The sequence below is a fragment of the Varroa jacobsoni genome, unplaced genomic scaffold (genome assembly GCF_002532875.2).
Source record: "Varroa jacobsoni isolate VJ856 unplaced genomic scaffold, vjacob_1.0 scaffold_1114, whole genome shotgun sequence".
NCBI classification, from domain to species: domain Eukaryota; kingdom Metazoa; phylum Arthropoda; class Arachnida; order Mesostigmata; family Varroidae; genus Varroa; species Varroa jacobsoni.
The window spans coordinates 103309-122568 of record NW_019214016.1 but is presented as its reverse complement, the minus strand read 5'-3'; the positions used below and the strand labels follow the sequence as shown (position 1 = coordinate 122568).

The following is a 19260-nucleotide window of genomic DNA, read 5'->3' as shown; positions in this document are numbered from 1 at the left end:
TAACGATTGGTTCATGTTTTATTGGCCGCCCTTGGCCGCCCACGATGTTACAGTTGATATCCTGATCACAGTTTTCGTTTACGATTGGAGAATTATCCGCATTTTCGCTCTCAGGATTATATGCTGTTCGTAGTAGGTAAGCGGGCAACAACGCACATACTATAGCTTCTACATATTTATGATTGACACATCAGGATTGGCACCAATAGTTCCGTCTGCTTGCCGTAACGATAGACTTTTTTTGGTTTTACGAAAAAAAAAAAAAAAAAACCAACTACAGTTTGTCGTATTCGATACTATGCGTCCGTTTGATACAGATTTTAGCTCCAGCGATCACGAGCCTTACGTAGATATAAGTAAATATCGATAAAATATACATAACTTGTTGACGTCGCGTAGCCAAGTTATACATTTATCAGCGGTGACGGCGCGAAAATTTAAATGTTGGACGGCTATAGGTTGCGTCACGCCGACTCAAACTGACTATGGATGGACCAGACGCCCACGAGCGAGCGAGCAAGCAAGCGTAAGCTCGTGGCAGTATCGTCGTAGTCGCTCACTGGGTGTAGGCTGCTGTTCGGTAGTCAGGCAGTGTGGGCCAGCCAAAACCCCATAGTCTCAACGAGGGCAATCTCCCCAAAAACCGGCATCTGGGCTCGCTCCAGCCGTTCCACTGAATGTTCACAGTAGCTCACAGAATTGTTGATTCTGATAACGATAAAACGACGTCTTCGGTTATAGTAGTGCTAATCCACGTTGCCTATACAGCCGCATACGGCGTAGGGATCGATGGTCATTAACAGTGTAGTCAGTTGGGCCACACCTGCACTTCTAAGGGAAAGTTATTAACTTAGCTCACTCGCTGCGTAGAAGAAGAGGGCTTTTATGTAGTTAACACTGGACATGATGTTGGACACGTAATTCTATGTGCCTGAGCATAGCGTAGCTGTAAGGTACTGAATGGGATGGGACAAAAGTTAGAGGAACCTTTTCTTGGGTCGGCTCTATAGTTGATTCCTTGAATTCGGATCTAGAGAATTATGAGTCGCTAAGTTAAGTCGTCGACTCGTTATTGCTGCATTTTACGGACGCGGCTTCAACATACACTTCAGTTCATTCTTTTAATGATTTGATTTGTTAAGTAACGCAGTTTACAGAATAGTGCACAATACAATCTTTTAGCTGAAACATAATACAATCAGTAAGCAGTTTACACACAGATAAAAAGTCGGAATCTAAATCGGAGGAGATCTTTTAAATCCTTTTGCGATTGCTGAGTCTACAAGTAGACAATGGATAGTGTACTCATGTTCAACAAAAACAAAAATCCTTACGTCTACCAAGAGAACCAAGTTTCCATTGGTCTTTACCGCGCCAAAAGCATGAGGCCCGAATAGCATAGCTTCTGGCTTACCTCTAGATTGAACTAATTTGAGAGATTCGAAATCGTGATTAATTTGGCTTTTTGTTTGTATGCGATTCCCTACAATATATTCTATATCCTGTCAATTTTCTGAATTCTATCTGCTAGAATAGAGCACGTTCCATGGAAGTTCTATGATCATTAACCCTGATCGGTACGAAGACTCTTTTTTGTTTCGCTTGCTATAGGAAAACATGTAACTATTTGCACATGACGCCGCGGGCCTTCAATTCAAAGGATTATATTATGGAGCGAGCCATTGTTTAGTGAATAATGTTTGATCTTTCAATTTTTAGATACGTGTATAGCCACAACAGTCCATGGAAAAATGGAAGCCCTAACATTTTTTTGATGCATTTAAGACAATCCTTGGATCGCGTGTGTCGCCCAAATATTGAATGTATCTAGCCAATCTCTCCTGATTGGTCTCTATTTGATATATATATGCGTATAACTAATTTACGTTTACAGAAATGATACGTTCGTCATAGGCTGCCGTTGGCCTTAGAATATTATTTTGACAAAATTACCCAGTTTGTGGAACGATGCGTGCATTTCAAATTGTTATCAAAGACTATTGTTATGTGAATTATCTTATTGCTGTAATCTTAGATTTTTTTTTTCAAACAGCCTATGTCCTTCTCATATAAAAACATCATAAATCATAAATGCTACTTCTGTAAAAAGACGTTTTGAAAGACTCCAGTTTGGTTTTTCGTTACGGCATAATCGTTGCTGTGTTTCCACGGATTATTTGCAGCCTTTATTGCTTCAACAGCAAATTTTTGCCGAAACTGACACCCATCGATTCGGAGAAAATATATTGCACGGTTTATCTTCTATTTTTACCAAATAGCATATCGTTGTTGCGAGAATCCAATTAATACTAATAGCGGTAGCACCGCAGCTGCTGTCAAGAAGATCGACATACATATTCAATAGTGATCATAGAATATATGCCCATTGCCACGTTCCGTTACATTAATTAGTTAGACGTGTATATGTTCGGCTACTGTTTTTTACGGGCAGCTACAGACTGTTTTTTGTTCGATGTGTATGTAGCGATATCGGCTCACGTGTACGCTATTTATGTGCGCATGTAGCCGTACAAAGTTAGCCGATGTTTGTTCAGCGCAACGATCAACCAGTTCGTCCATTCGCTTGAGTCTGCGGTATTGCCCTGTTGTGGTATTGATTAACCGTCAATGTATCGCAATCGTCAGCTTTTTCCGTGTGTGTGCACTTTATAACAACATTTGGCCCATAGTGACGTCCCTCTGGTCAACAAACGTCGGCAAAGATGCCGCGTTACTCGGCTACTATTGATACTCCGATATGCATCTTACTACAACTAGTTCTGTTGCCGGTAGCTGCACCGCCTATTGCCATTGTCGCTGCTGGCGTCTCGGGACGCTGTCCGACGCGATGATGGCGACACGCTGCCCCGCTATGCGTGGCGCCAGTTTTCCAAATCTACCGATGTATACCCACGAACCGTGGAACGTATCGTACGGATGCTGAAACTTGTAATTGTACGATATGTATATATACACCTATGGTTTTCAAGCACGACCGTTCTAGGCAGCACGGCTGGCCCTGGGCATAGCTTCGCTAATAGATATTTCGTTGCCGATATTTGGCGGTCCCCAGGCCCTAAAGGTCACCAACAGCTTCCACTGCTGCTGCTGCTAGGCGCGATGGTGGCATGACAGCCACTAGCCGTTCGTATAGTTCAACGCATAATTGTATACAATATAAAGGGATATTTGTTTACGGTCACTGATCAGTTCATTCGATGGAATAAGCGTGATGTTGAGAACTTACGCAAGATTTATGATTGCGTTATAGAACTATGTGTATTATGAAGATGTAAATTTCTTCTACGACAACCAGTTGTAGAGTGAGATACACCAGAATCTGGTGGTATGGTATAGTATGGTATGGCGGTGGTATTCACTCTACAACTGGTTCAAATGGAACCTTATTTAAGGACTAATAAAATTAAAAAGGTATGTGTCGGACGAATATATATTAGTGTATTAGTATTGTTTACCATCGCTTTATTAATGCCACTCGGTAGAAGGGCAATTGCTTTTTATTCTAGCCTTTATCAATAAATTCAAGATATATTGCTATGCAGGTATTTAAGAATTGAAAGACCAAACATTATTCAATAAAGAATGGCTCACTCCATAATATAATCCTTTGAATCCGATTTTAAAGAAGCGCATCTTCGCATAGTTGAATCTCTTTCGCTAAACACAATCTGATAGTATCACAATTTGGTATTTTTTTTCTATTCTATAATTTTATATGAGAAATCATCATTAAAGTAGAGGACAGCTATGTACATACGCTAACGGGACTATATGGGAGTGTATTAAAAAGCGTCATGTTCAGTTAAGTCTACACTAAACTCTATTAACCGTACAAATGTCGTGCTTAGGGCGACGCTTTATCGGCATCCATATTTCAGTAATGTTTTCACAAAAATATTGGAAGTACACAGGCCGCGCTACTATTTGTACGTGTCAAACAGAAGTTCAGTTACGAGCTGTCATATAGTATGACATTGACGGTATACTCTACAACCAAAAAATGGTCAACGGCATACTGGTTTATTAAGCGGAGGACTATATGGGCTCTACGCCCATATAGTCTCCCGCTCAATCATATTCTAATCTATTTAACATGTTGAACTGTAGTCACCTCCGTAAGATGTGGCTTACTTTTAGTCCCTATTAGATAACAAAGACATATCGGAATAGATAAAACATGGATAGACAACTAGCTGTTTGTTTGGCTTCTTCATAAGTTAAGAGACGTCATAAACAGTAGAAAAAAGAAATACGTAACTGGTTCAAGTCGCCCCATTTTTTTTAAAATTAAATAGGATAAAGTTCAACCAAAATTGTACGAAATTCTGAATGCAAAACGTGATGGTATGTGTGGTTGTTTTTACCTCTCTATGGCCCTAGTGCTAGTCTAGAATGGCCTTTATGGCCCCGTGCCCAAACAGCCCCATCAACCTAAACACTGAGGTTCGATTTGCGTTTATTGTATAAACTGTTAAATGTTAAACTGTTTGTGATTTTCGTTTTGATTGTTTATTTACTCAGCCTTTTACGTGCTAAGTAATCCCGATGCTTAGAATTCGTATATAATTGCGGATTAAAAGCATTTGATATTCGACGTTTTAAAATACTATAACTAAAGTTTGAGTGTAAGTTAAAGCTGGTTTGGTGCCAGGATTACAGCGATAATTAAGTGCATTTTGAAAGGCGTCAGTGGACGACTGAACTCCGTGTGACCTGTCAAACGCTTTGTAGTTGGTGGAGACCTATGATAGTGGCAATTAAAATTTACTTTTAGCAACAGACGAGGCATATTTAATAGTACGCGTGTTACGTAAAACACATTGATCCTTTGTCACTGATATACAACATTTTAGGTACAGTCGATAACATATGTCGGCCATTCTCACGCATGCGCACCACACCAATTATCCATCTTGAAATTAGAAATATTCATTTGTCGGTGGTTTTGCGATTATTTATCAGCCCAATTTTTCTATGATTTGCGTCGCTCTGGCAAAATGCACCAAAAAATGCAACAGTCAGTCTTACGATCATACTGTAGTAGTTTTTGTTGTTTACGACAACGACAAGAACACGACTTTTTGCGTTATGTTTTTCAAAACATTGTTACAATTGGTGTAGTTACCGTTTCCCAGTAGAGTTAAACAATTTTGGACTTAGTTAACGCTCAAACGAATTCTACGATGTACGTAAGTAGTTGCACCGAAGTATGTCAACAAAGTACTCACCTTTATCTAGCTTACAATAATCTCGTCAGCAACCACCCGGTAGCCTGCACGAAGACACAGTAACGTTATATGATAACTTCGCTATCGATTCATTTTCATTGTTCTTCTTGTCAACTAACCGTATGAAGAGTTTCATAATTTATACTTGATTCTCGAAATAATTTTTTCAGCCTTAACCTGGTTACGGTGCAACCAGGATGAGGTATAGCAGCCGGTCGCCTAGGGCTCCTCCCTTGAGTTGCCCATCTTCGTATTGGTCTGAGCCGCGTAGACTGTCCTATTCTTTAAACAGTTGCATCGATAAACTCGTCGGAAAGCTTCGTTTTGTACGGACCTTTAGAGCCGTTGCATTACGTGACGGAATTGCTAGCGGTGTTTCGGTTATGCTAATAGTGATGCTTATTACTAGATTAGTGACTCGAAAACAGTAACGTGGTACGCGGGTGGTACTACAATTGATGTGTGTGTTATGTGCGTCACTGATTAGGTATCATGGCTGTAGAGATATAGATAATAAGATCTACCAATGACGTATAGAACTAAGATTGAAAAGCAAGCATTGCAATAGTTCTGATCTTGTTCTAATTCCCTTGAAGGCTCACAATATAAGCCAACAAGTAGAACATATGGAAAAATCCCGATTTTTTTAGGGACCATATTACGTATTGTCATCTGTGCCAAACATCTCTGCTATTCACTATAAATTAGTTAGATTTTGATCGAAGAGATGCGTGTGTTGTATCCTACCGAAGTAAGGACCACTTACAGTGGAATAATTTCTAAATATTTCTAGACGCATTTTAGCTTTTATGCATTATAACTAAAAAGTAATCGGCATGGCGATAGCGTTAAGCTTTATTCTTGTTGGGCGGTGGGTAGGCAGTCATAAGAAATAACTAAATGCTAAAATAACGTCCTAAATTTGCTGGTCCTAAATTGCATCTACGCTGCATCAAAGCGCGAATCTCCATCGGCACGAGACTAATCTCGCTTCTCCAGTATCCGATACGGGTTACCGTATTGGAACACATCATATAGTAGAAACCTGCCAGGTTTTCTTAGAATATTTAGTATATGTTATAGTATATTCTAGACAATCTATCGTGCTTAGCAGTTTTGGGGCGCGGATCAAGTAACTTGCGTTTCATTCATGACATAGTATTTGCAATAGGCCCTCTGTTCTCTTAGCAATTTCCTCTTTGACAACCCTATTCTAAGTTAAAGCAGGTTGCTATTTCATTTCGGCCTTCGGACGACGAACTGCGAAGTTAACAACATAACACAACGATAGGCCTACAATAAGCTAGCTAAAACCTGTAAGCTTCCAGTGCATCTCGATACAAAAATGTATTATTAAGTTCGTAACTTGAAATCCGCAGCTAGTCTAACTTGTGTCACGTATCAATTATATCACCATTTGCATATTTTTTTCCTGTATTACCTCATAATAAACAATCCTTTTTTCATGAACTCCTTTAATATGGATTATAATAACAAATCGCTAAGACAATATAGAGTGTGCAATTGAGGTCTAATTCGGTTAGACATTATGCCACTTCATGATGTGTACTCATAAACAAACAATAGTGCCAGCTACAGTGGTACTATTGGCTGTTTTTTACACTCGGACAGATTGAATTTTTCGCTCAAATCCTTTACCTTTCACACTAATAGAAATACTAGTGCAATGATGATGATATCACACGATCTGATATGGTACTTGAAACAATACCATATAAAGATTAATGTCTTGTAAGAGTCGTGTTCTTTTTGCAGACTCTTATACCATATATGAATTTTGTTTTCTTCGTTATGTTAAACATTTTCGCTACGCTTTTATCCACTAACAATTCAATTAGGTGATTTTACGCGTGATCAGGCTCCGAATGCTTCCTACGTTGCAGAAATCACTTCGAAAGGAAGCTCAATATCGTTAGCGGCGGTGTAACCGGTTCTGGCCTTTGACACCTCAGGCGTGTTCCTGATAAGGTAAACAGGACCTTGCCAATGCTACCTCAGTAATGAGAGGCTTTGACAGCTCGTGTAGCATTGTTGCTTTCCGTTTACTTAGCATACTAGCTAGCAGTTAGTCAGTGCAATAAGCATTAGATTTCTTAGCAGATGTCAGTATTATCATTTCTAAATCTTCATTATATTTATTCCTCTGCCGCCTGCTCTTCAGACATGTCATGCACTCACATCCTGAGCGAAAAGTATTCGGCATCCTTTCGCCATATATTCATACCATATGTCTTATCGTAAGGTCACGGTCATGGGGACAATAGTCACAACGCCTTTCTTAATAGGAGCGATTAGCTCATTTCTGTGTGTGTGCCTGTATTAGTTTATTTGTTATACATTTATTTTTTACATACTAAACGTGAAGTTCCTTGTCTTTGGTCAGGAATAGGCTCCCTTCCGCGAAGGTACTTGACCTGAGAAATGGTTATTGTCACAGAGTATGTGTCCAGTATTCGTTTGTCAAGTTCCATAAAACTTTATTAACTAACTTGCAGTACCCTTTATTAGCTCCCTCAAAAACCTTTACATTGAAGTGTGTACTTAATGATGTGATAGGGCAGCCCTGCATACGAGAAGTCCGATACATTTCGCCAAAACAATGCAGTCGCCGAATCACTCGGATCAAACGCAAAATTATGTGTGCCTTACACAGTCGGAGGGGTATTTATTATATTAGGAGGTATATATTATATTCCGCGGAGCTTTAGTACAGAACTAGAATTTCTGATACATGCAGAGAGGCGAGCTACGTAAACATCTTTGACGCCGTTTTATTTTAGTCACCGCACGACGATCTGCATTGGTGAAGTTTAACCACTGTGATTGAATCGTCTTTGTTTCAAGCATCGGGGGCCCCTTCAAGTCGATGAGCAATTTTTCAACGACGCTTTTTTCCTGACGACGTATAGTAGTGGCTTAGTCTGCTTAGTAAGCGGGTTTCTTTAAATCGATAATTTAAAGTCAGCAGACTAAAAATAGATACTCGTCTGAATAGCAAAACTAACCAAGTAGACCAAAGATTTGGCCTTACATAGGCAAGAAATTACCTCAGTTAACGAATATTGAAAATGAGACATAGCAATGGCACTTACTTTCACTTTCATTCCTGTTTTTCTCGTCTGTTGGCCTCCCAGGTCAGTAGCTGAAAAAACAGACCATCGAATATGTTTCCACTAGCAGTTTACCTTGTTCACACAGCCTCGAAGTAGCCCTGAACGGTATGACATATAATTTTAGAATAAAAATAAAAGTCCAAAAGTGTTTCTAGTGTTACTATTATTGCCATATAAACAAGCAGGAAACAGAAGAGACGGTAGTAGAGAGTCTAAAAAATCCATACGATTCACGATGATTCATAAAGATCTAAAAATAAGGCCATACAGACTACAATCCTGACAGGCATTTTCAGATTGTTGTGTTGCTACATGCTTGTCTCTGATTATAAATTTTGAACACGCATCTGCGCCCCCTTCTAGTCTACGTGCCCTTAAAATTCCACGTCCCTATAACGGTTGCCGTCACGGTATCTGAGGTAGCAAAATACTCTCTGTACCCGTGGTTTTCTGCCATTACAGATGTCTAATCATTACAGTTGAAACGACGAAGCACGGCACACAGCGGCGGCGGCGGCGGCCGGGGGAGAGAGGGGGCACTAAATAATATAACCTAAACAAGTAACTATTGTTTAAATTTTCCGCCAGCAAATCGAGTAAACATGCCGGAATTCGATCCTTCTATAGCATTTAACAGCCAATACCTGATCGTATATGAAGACCGGCGGGTTTCGCACACAGTCATGTTACTTTTACCGTAGGTGATGCTCTGTGAAATTTGTTTTTTTTTCGATTCATGTCATAAGACGTATACAAAATGATCTAGTTTGAAGGACAACGAAATTATCTGAAAACGGTACCTTTGCCGTTACTTTCTTCCTGTACGTCATAGACACAGATATCAGTGTTAGTTCCTTGCCAACTGTAGCCTGGCGAGTTGGCCGATAGTTCCGATAAGGAGACCGAGAGGTCTTTGTTGAAGCGTTGGTCCTGGTTATTCTAGATAGTGTGTAATGGGACAGATACGATACACTGAACATTGTCTTTTGGCGTGACATTTTTGCTTTCGCAAAATTGCTTGAACTTAACGCTCCATTTGATGATATTAAGTCGAAACCATAATCGCTACATAGTAGCTATACGAAAGCGTATCTAATCAATCGGATCAAAAGGAAATCGGAGGGGGACAGCTCTTCTGGTATTGTCATTATTGATAAAAGCATTTTATGTGCTTGACAATCGTGTTCTGCCAGCCACAAAGTTGTGTCAAACGAATCCGGCTTTTGTTGTATTACCATCTATAAGCGATTTTAGTGCCAACAATCTTGCTCGTCGAACAGTGCAGTGAAGACTCTTCTCGAAGGTAAACTAAAACATGTACATTAATATTCAAGTCATCTAACTATTACGTAAAAAGTCAAAATCAGTAAACATTTATAGTAGTTTTATTTAGGCCTAATAACATTTTCATCGATAATCGTTAGAGATTTACTGCCCTGTAACTTACGCGTCCAACTTACGCGTCCCCAATTAACTTATTGAATTTTCGATGGAGTGGGAAGAACTGAATACTTATACCATTATTTACCCATCTTCAATAATTTCACAGAAGGTTTTAGCACTCGATAATTGCTACAGCTTCTGTTCATTGTAGACTGGATATGTGTATCGTAACCATCATAATCAATACTGATATACTACACTGGAGTTGCCACTGCAGATACGCATGGAATACGTCTGTGTCTATGTTTGAATACCGAAATAGTTTCGCGTCCGCTCTGCTTTCTGATAATCGTTCTCTTAGCTTCGTGCTCAAAGTGTGATCAAACGGGCTGATCTCTGACCCTTTGCGGATGTAAGACACGTATTAAAGATAGCCGACAGCTTAATACTGTAAAGTCAACTGAGTTTACACATTCGATGATATCTTATACACGTAGACGCAACGATGCAACAGCTGCCAGTGGAACAGTTGAGAAAGACCTCTGCGTCTTTTGAACTGTAGTACTATTATCATTGTTTTTTTCTCATCACTCTGACGAGAAGTTTCAGCCGGCGTGCTTTGTTTCCTAATTATCAGAAATAAACTGAGACCTGAAGTACTGAAACTCGTCCTAACAGGTGTCTCAGTGATATACATAGCGTTTCCCTACGCACGTCAACCACATATAGCGTCCATATATTCTGTAGAGCTTTGCGCAGCGAGTTGCTTAATTTAATATGAAAGTTACACGAGTCCCGTGAAAATAAGAAATTATTTAAACGTGCGTAGATACAAAGCTAGAGAGTGTCTTTATAGATCGGCATTCCGACCTGAACACGTAGCAGAAAATACCTTAACTATTGTATATGATGAGCGCTGTCAAGCTTGATGCCTTTACAAGAACGATAGTATACTTCGAAGCTCTGTGACAAGCTATCAGCGGCTACTTTTCTTCCGTGCTGTCGATTAAGTGATTCTGCCTTCTGACACGTGTGAGGTAAGAGCTCATTGGATCACTCGACTCCTTTAAGGGCGTCCCTTCTTTCTGAGAGATAATTATCTGTGCACAGACATAGTAATCAAATGGCTTTCAAAATCCGTGATGGAATCGTATTCTTTGGCCACTCGATTCACTAGTCGCTCTTCCTCATTATATCCAATTATAAATCCAAATTTTTCCCGCGTTGTTATTGTCACGCTTTTGTACACCTGCGAGAAGCTAAGCACACGTTTGCCTTCAACCCTGATAACTCTTAGCAGTTTTCCATTGTCGAACGTGAAGCTGTTGAAGAACGAAAGTTGCTAGAGCATGTCTAGTAGGTGCTCTTGTTGGTAACGCGAAACGATGGATGCTTCGTCGACCCCTTTGTTTCTGCGGGCGTGACCTCACCGCATCAAGTATAATCAAGCGTTAATGGATATTACTAGCGTTGTGAAACGTAGGACCTTCGTAAAACCCTGACTCGTATAATCTTTCTAACCGGGCCATTGACATCATAGCGGAGCATCCGATCGCATGCACCAACATGTTACTCAGAACATCTGAGATACTTAACACTATACGAACATACGTACGGGTACGTTCTATATTTAAATCGAGTAGAGTAGCTGAATACGTCTATAAATCTAAATGCCATGTCGAGGTCCCATTAATGCTCCTCCCACAACCTGTTTGCTCGGCCGATGGGGAACGGTGGGAAGATCATAGCTTTTTATTGCGCCAGTTGCCCTCCCGGGACTAATGGCGTCATCCTCTGATTGACGCCAATGAATCCGCCGTTTCTATGGGACGACTATTAAAACTAAACTTCAATCTGGATCTGTTGCTGAAGCTGCTGATGCTAAATCGGATCGAATGAAACATTTTTCCGTTCTGTTTGACGCACGCACACAAATGCACGCAGGCAGATACGAACAGCATCATGCCAGCATTGGACAGCTCGTGGATCATAGTACCGTTTAGGGAAGCGCTCTTCGCTAGGGGTTCGATACGTAAAGTGTTAGTAAAAATGTTCGACTCTGGGCTATGGAATGACCTTCCAGTTTAGCCAAAGTCAGTTTATGCACTTACACAAGTGAACTGCTTTATATTACGTCTATGTTTCTGTCTATGTTTGAGCCAATTTCTTCTATATAAAACTGCAACAAAAGTATGACTCCTTCGTTTTTGTCACGCTTGGAGTCAGCGTATACACATAAATTCATAAAGTGCCCAGAACGTAAGAAGAATAAATTTAAACGAAATCTTTCCAGCCAGCAAAGCTTCACGAGCATTTATAAATAATAGAAGGGCTGAAATAGTGGACTGATCAGCATTTCTACCAATACCCCACCTCTATACTACATCCTTTAAACAGACCATCCTCAACTCCATGTATTATGAAATAAACTTGTAAAGAGGCCCTTTACATGATGCTAGCAAACCAGCAAAGGTGGAAGGACTTGCTCGACGTACGTAAAATTACGTAATTCCTAGCCTAGCACATGCCGTGCATTAACAATAGATTCTTTAAGAGCGCTTAGAGATTTGACACTAACGCTTTCGTTCTGGGTGTGTTAAGCACAATCTACGATTGCTGTTGCTACAACATATTATTTATATAAAACCCGGCGACTGATGCCGTTCCAAAGCCGTCTGTTATCGACTTTAACTTGAGCAAGTCAACTAATTACTAGCAAACCTAAGCCACTACGGTTATCAGGCCAAAGAAGCAGACCCACAATTTACTTTAACTTAACACAAATGTGATCGTTATCGTTTTTGTGCCCTGACAAAGAATGATTTCATAACTATTCTCATATTTACATTCTTTCCACTGAGAAATTCCTACATGTAGCAAGTGATAGTCGAAAAGTGGTTCAGTCTACAAATTCGAAAAAAAGGCTATAAGCTGTAGCGCGATGGCCAGCGGTAATACCATTCATTCAGCATCGCCTTGGGTATACTGCCTGCGACGACATCTGATGCGTTCGATGATAAAAGCTGCCCAAAATGAGCTTTAAATGGCGAGTCTCACGTAATTATGATAGGCTTCCTTCTGGTCGAGCCACTCTGACGGCGCCACACACATTTCGCCGCGACTAGACCCATAACTTACCCGGATGTCTATTCCGTCGAAAGAGGCCCTATTTAGCTGGCGAAGAACTTTTAATAAATGGTAGCCCAGGCATTCTTTCGACAAACAATTCCAGATTTCAGTAACCGTGTTTAGAAAAAAAAAATAGCCGAGTCTATACGAGCTCGATTTACCCGAACGAGGTCGTAACAGAAGGCGAACTTGAACTTATTAATATACCAGTTTATTGTTGACAGTGATACCTCTTCTTACAGCAGGCTTTGGCCTATTACGTAGTCGAACCACCGCTGAATCTGATGAAGCTCCTAAATGCAAGAAGAAGCTATTAATTAATGAACCGATAGTAGTGTGTAGGATCATCCAGTGTAAAGCCTCCTGATTTTACATACCGGCATTATATATTCCATATTTGAGTTTTTGCAGTAATGAGTATTTGCAGCAATTTCAAACATTTGCCATACCCTGTGCTCCTAGTAAAGAAACCTGCCGTGTATTCCTAGAGTATTCCCGTAGCTCCTTACAGCTTCTGTGGATTCTATCAATATATAGTCAATTTAATGATTGCATCAAATCACCTAAATAGGTCTGTTTTTACGTTCGTTATTGCTTTGAAGTGTCGCCTCAGAGCCGCTGTTTGTCTCAACCATACCAACCGATCTATAAGTGTTTCCGGTTTCGGTGGTAAGCTGTTGAACATTGCTTTTGATGGCTGGCCGCCTTCCAGCTCGAGGCAAACTGTGCATGCTTTGTGACTGTACAAAACACTGTCAAAAATCAAAGTATGATTTTAGCACATAAGGCTACCGTTATACTAATTTATGTTGTGACATGTTTTTGCCATCTAGAAAAAAAATGACAACGAACTTTATTTTGCCCAGTTTTCGTCCACCGAATGATCAGTTGTCGCTAGTGGTTTTTTAGAACTAAGTTTATCTTCAATAAAATACACTTAAATACAAAAAGAAATAAGCAAACTACTAGATCTTGATCGAGTAAAGACTCGCCCGTGTGAACTGTTTCCTTTATATCGCTACTATTCCGATTGCTGTCGCGCATATTTTATGGCTATTTTCAAAGTCATCTTTCACCAGTCATCTTGGTGCTCTTATCGCTTTCACTCCTACAGAAAATGTTCCAGATCTTATTTGCAAGAGGAAAACGGGCCATCAAAAATAAAGAGATCACGTCAAAATATTTATGGTATCTCGATAATAGAGGTCTGACAAATGAATTTTCCAACCTAAATATGGCAAAGGAAGCTCCACCTGGTAACTTGTGCTGTCGATAATCTCGTAACACGCATTTAATTCGATGGTGTATTTTTAACGAAGCTAAGAAAATTACTAGGTTCAACCGGGTCATTTGTAACAAATCTTACTTGACTACATTCTAATGTTAATTAAGAACAAATTCTTGGCGATAATAATAATAATAATAATCGGACTTCTATTGTTATGAAATATATTGCTCTACTGAAGTAAGGTGCTGTCTTAAAGTGAGGTTCAATAGGAGGTATGAAGTAGCATCAATTAATTTGAAGGATCTCGTTACGCCTGTCTATGGGACACGAGCGGTTCGCGTTGGATCCGACTTCTATTTCTGGATATTTTATGAAGAGCTACGTCTACCTTCACGCGGCGTCGTCGTATGAAGAAAAAAACGACAAAATGGTATACTTATTATTATCACTTAGGTAAAACCCACACACACCTTCCCTACACGGCAATTAATAGTACAACTATTAACAACAACGTGGCGTGGCTCGACAGTTCATAAAAAAAAATAAACAAGAAAAAAGAAAACCAACAAATGTACTGCGATAATTCTCAGCTATCTAATAGAAATAATTGCTTACGTAAATAACAAATAGGTGTCGCTGCGGTCGCTCTGGCGTTGGCATTTTGTTGTCCAGTTGATGAAAGCCACACGTTTTTTTCACGACGTTAACTAAATATTCGAAGATTAAATGATATAATATAAACAATAAGAATGCGTACGATAATATCTCATTACGGCTTTTTAGCAAATCTCTGTGGATGTTTTTGGTCGAAATTTTTTTCTTGCTAGTTTTTTTTTAATATTTTGGCTTGTTGATGGAAAAAAAAAGCTCTCTAGCTTCTGTTAAGTATCGTTTTTCGCCGGTAAAAAAACTTACCTGATTTTTGATATTACGGCATTTGGTTTCTGCAATTCATAACACCATTAGCTTTGGTTTACGTTGCCTTATTTCGAATGTGGGGGTCACCAAGACGAAGTTATTATTGCTGCTATTAGATAACACTGGAAGCTCGTTTTGCCGTTCTTGCCAGCTATTATGAGGGCAAGAAGCGAATAGTATCTGATGTCATGGGCAAGAGTCCAAGTAATACAGCTTCCAAGAAAGAAAGTCAACTTCTGTGTCACACTGAAAACAATCTCAATAGTCCTTCGACTGGCAATGTAATCGAACCTAACATGTGTGAACTGCTACATTTGAAAGGTCAATGACTAAGATACTTTCACAACATGCTGTTTTATACAGAAAAAAAAATTGCGTTTCACTGGACAAGAAAAAGTGATCTATACGTACTTACTAACCATAGCGAAATTGACTACTCTGTCGACGTGTGAACGTTTGAGAAGGAGCCTCGTATATGTTACCTTACTAACGAAATTGAAACATTTTTCTCAGTAAAACAATTTTTTCTATATAGACCACACGGAGCTTTGTTCGCAGTCAACGATATCACAGCATCAGCTTTGATACTGGTTTCAATTTCTCGGCGACGACGAAAATAAACCTAAGTCGGCTAAATGAGTTCAAATCGGTCAAGTATAAAAGCATATAAGCCGGGGTATTTATGACCCCGGGGTTTCTGTGTATCGCTTTTAACGACAGGCGGTATAATAATGATATTTTCACAATTTGGGCACTAGTGGCCATGAAATATCACTATAATGCTGGCGGTATCGCCGAGGGGTTTCGTATAAACCAGGCGCTCGAGTAGCAGAATGTAGGCAACAGTGTCAAATCAAAACAAAACTACCGTTTCAAATTTGCCCATAAAACTTCTGTTACTTTCGTAACGATGTCTGCCAAATGCAGTAGATGCAGCTTTCCAAGCAGATGAGAAATGCGCTCACCACCGTCTACTTACCACTGTACGCTGTATCGCTTGCCCTTAATAGCTTATGAAGTTAGCTTAGAAATATCAGTTTGAAGTCATTGTCGCTCGTTCCGCTGCTACGGCCATCGGCGCACTGAGTTTTGTGACCCATTCAACGACTTCGATGGCGCCACAGTGTTATCGTTTTCAATTAATGACGCCTCTGCTTCGTCAACAATCGATTTTGTTCCGTTGGTCTGGTCAGCGCTGTGATCAGTGCGTGATACTACATAACATATACGTGTCTAGTTCGTTTTCCGTAACTGCCCGTTCGTCGTTTTAAAAATTTTAGTCCTGTTTTGCGATTACCGTTAGGATAGTTAACGATTGATACCCCTGTACCAACAATGATTGTCTTTGGCTTACCACCACTCGGGCTGTCTTCTACGACAGCCGTTCCGGTTGTCGGTATTACGATCATTATTAATGGCTCTATATTTCATGTTTTGCTGTCGTTATTGTGACTACTGACCATAATGACGATGACGACGACGACAACAACAACAACAGTAACAATCAGGACTACAAGGACGGGATCGTGAAGGCTGTAAGTGATGGCAATGGCGGCGGCCGCGAGTGAAAGAGGGAAGCACTCGCTGACGTAATTCTGGTCCGGTGGCTAAGAGGGCAACTTTCGCTCTGGTCTGATAACTGAGTCATCGAATGTTTGCGGCCCCTACATCCCTACTGTGATCCAACAGAGTGACACTTTACAAAGTTGATAATAGCAAGAATTCTAAGAATAAGCAAGCGGCCCAATAGGCGCTAGATATGTGCATGTAGTTGCCAGCTCAGTCCCGCCAGAGTGTCCCTATGGCGCTGGCAAGCACCAACGATATTTTTCGTTGTCAGTGACTTTTTCTTAAAAATAACAAATTGTAGATCCCGCCTCGCCGTTCGTAATCAGTGGGCAGTTGTGTTTAATGGCAAAAAGTGTTCAGTTGTACGAGCAGCATGTGATACAGCAGATGGAAATCGAACCGACATTTAATAAGTTTTTTTTTCTAGGACTAAATAGGCTTTTGCTATTCAATGATCGATATTGGAAAACCATACGGAAGACAATGTGTTTTCTAATAATGTAGTATCGCTAAATGGAGCGTATCCCATATTCCAGTACGAATTTATCTCAAGTGCAGATTATTTCGGGCTGACGAAACACGTTGTTTTGATGGCAATCGAGAACTCCGCCTTGTTTGTAGAACAAAGTCGCCCGTAGCACCAAAACGAAGCGTGTTCCTAGAAATCTTCGGTGACGAAGACCGGTCGTATCGCCAGGCGTTCATATAGTGAAGTATGGTAACTTGATAAAGCTCATCTTACTTGTATAGCTGTGCAAACAAACAGAATCGCATTTGGGTCTTAGAGGCTTACTTTACGGTTTAGAAAAAGCAACAGTTCGAGTGTAGATCGGTACAATTCCCACAGAGTGTTTGTTATACGATTGGGAAGCTATTTAAATGAGACTGAGACTTGCACGTACTGTTTGCCCTTATCTATGGAGGCGATCTAATTCGGATTGGGCCGTGGGAGCATTTCTTGCGTGACACATGTGTGTTTGTGGCACTGCAAATTTGGCGTCACACTCTGCGTACGTCGTAGTACGAAGCGGTTAGCGTTTTGCCAGGTTCTATTTTTAAACGCCGCCACAATTCACACCATCATATTATTTACAAATTTTGCGTGTACGCTTTCGAAGCTATAATGCCTCCCCTTTCCGTCAGGGCAATATAAATCGTTTAGAATTTGGACGGGCATGGATGTTGTAAACGTTAGCGTCGTAACAGACAACCATTCCCAGTGCACAGAACTTTCTGTCTCATAAGATACCACAGGCATATATTTGTCACTAACAGTTTAGCAATTTATCTAGTGATGCTGGATGTTTGACAAATTATTTCCACTAACGTGCACCAGGAAAAAACGAAGTTAGTCTGCAACGCAAAAATTAGAAAACACATGCAAGTATTTCCGCTAAAATTTTATGCTTAGGTAAAATTGTCTGTCTGTCTCTCGTTGAATCTCTCGTTTCGAAATCTTGCAGCATTGCGATCAATGCAAAATAATGCGATATAATACGTGCTTAAAAATAAAGCTTAGTGAGCTGTCGCTTATTCAATACCCAGGTCCAGAATAGTATGTAGCAATCATCGATACCGAGTGACTGACATAGCTCGAATTGATGCTAAAGCAGGATCATCGACAAAGGTGAGAGGTGTAACGAAACGTGTGCCTGATTGGCAGCAACTTCGAAATGGTGGCCTGATGACGGCGAACTGGTCCGTCATTGTAACAACCGCGTCACAGCGCAATGAGTCGCGCCCTCTTGCTAGACAATGCCATAGCACTTGGTCCGATAAAGTCGTCATGAAGCAAGGGCCCTACGCGAGATCTGTATCACAGAAGAATAAAAAAAAGAAGCCATTTTGTTGGGGGGAAACACGTCTTATGCTGTGATCAGCGACCTGCAAACAATGAAAATTAGAAATTGTGTCCGACGGCAGGTACGTTATGTAATCAATTCAAGCGCATCTGATTCACTGAGGAAACCCGTGTTCGAGAGGACTGAGGGTTAGCTGAGAACTTCCTGCACACCGTTCTCTGTACTGCACACACTTTGATTTTACGAAACATTGTTAGACGTAGCAAGCTCTATATATATATATATATATATATATATATATAGAGATATATATATATATATCAATCTATATATATATATATATATCTGCAGTTGATGGATTATAGCAAACTTCAGTAGCAAAGGGTTTCTGAATAGGAATTCCATAAAATTGTAAGACGTCAAACTATATAATCACGTAGCTCTCACAAAGGACCCTGTGGTAGCAGTACCAGCCGTACCTAACTTTATTGAAATTCTATAATAAAGTTTCAAGCCATACACTTTTTCATACGACTTTTTCAGTGTAGATACACAGCAGATCGTTCGTGCCCCTGTCGGTTTATTTGAATAACTCAATTATTTGCTGACCGCTTTAGAGGACATCCGGCCAGCCGGCGGATTTCTCTCGTTTTCGTTTTTTTTTTTTTATTTATGTATCTACTCTCATTTCCTACGTTAATCTTGGGTAACATCTATGTGCTCACATAATATCATGCCAATGCAATTGTTGTTGAAACACTAACAGATTGACAGTTTTGAATGTCCGTAGTTGTTAGGAGAGACAATAACTTCTTCGTACGTGGTCATGGTACAAATTCTAACTGGTA

At 40.1% G+C, this 19260-nt stretch overlaps 1 protein-coding gene and 2 long non-coding RNA genes across 5 annotated transcripts in view; 1 reads left to right on the top strand and 2 right to left on the bottom strand.

Moving 5' to 3' along the window:
* The window catches only part of LOC111266777 (uncharacterized), a 29855-nt gene that overhangs the window by 9210 nt on the left and 1385 nt on the right, over positions 1 to 19260 (bottom strand). The window lies entirely within an intron of this gene.
* On the bottom strand, positions 13091 to 18263 carry LOC147752633 (uncharacterized). Of its 2 annotated transcripts, XR_015313553.1 has the most exons (4): positions 18152 to 18263; positions 15039 to 17360; positions 14739 to 14830; positions 13091 to 13188 (listed from the first exon to the last, which is right to left on the bottom strand). It is a non-coding gene; the product is annotated as an uncharacterized LOC147752633 (long non-coding RNA). The 2 variants fall into 2 exon arrangements; XR_015313552.1 differs by lacking the exons at positions 15039 to 17360; positions 18152 to 18263 and adding an exon at positions 13537 to 13647 and having other exon boundaries at positions 14739 to 14817.
* LOC111266778 (uncharacterized) lies at positions 17375 to 18939 on the top strand. Its single transcript, XR_015313554.1, has 2 exons — positions 17375 to 17990; positions 18224 to 18939. It is a non-coding gene; the product is annotated as an uncharacterized LOC111266778 (long non-coding RNA).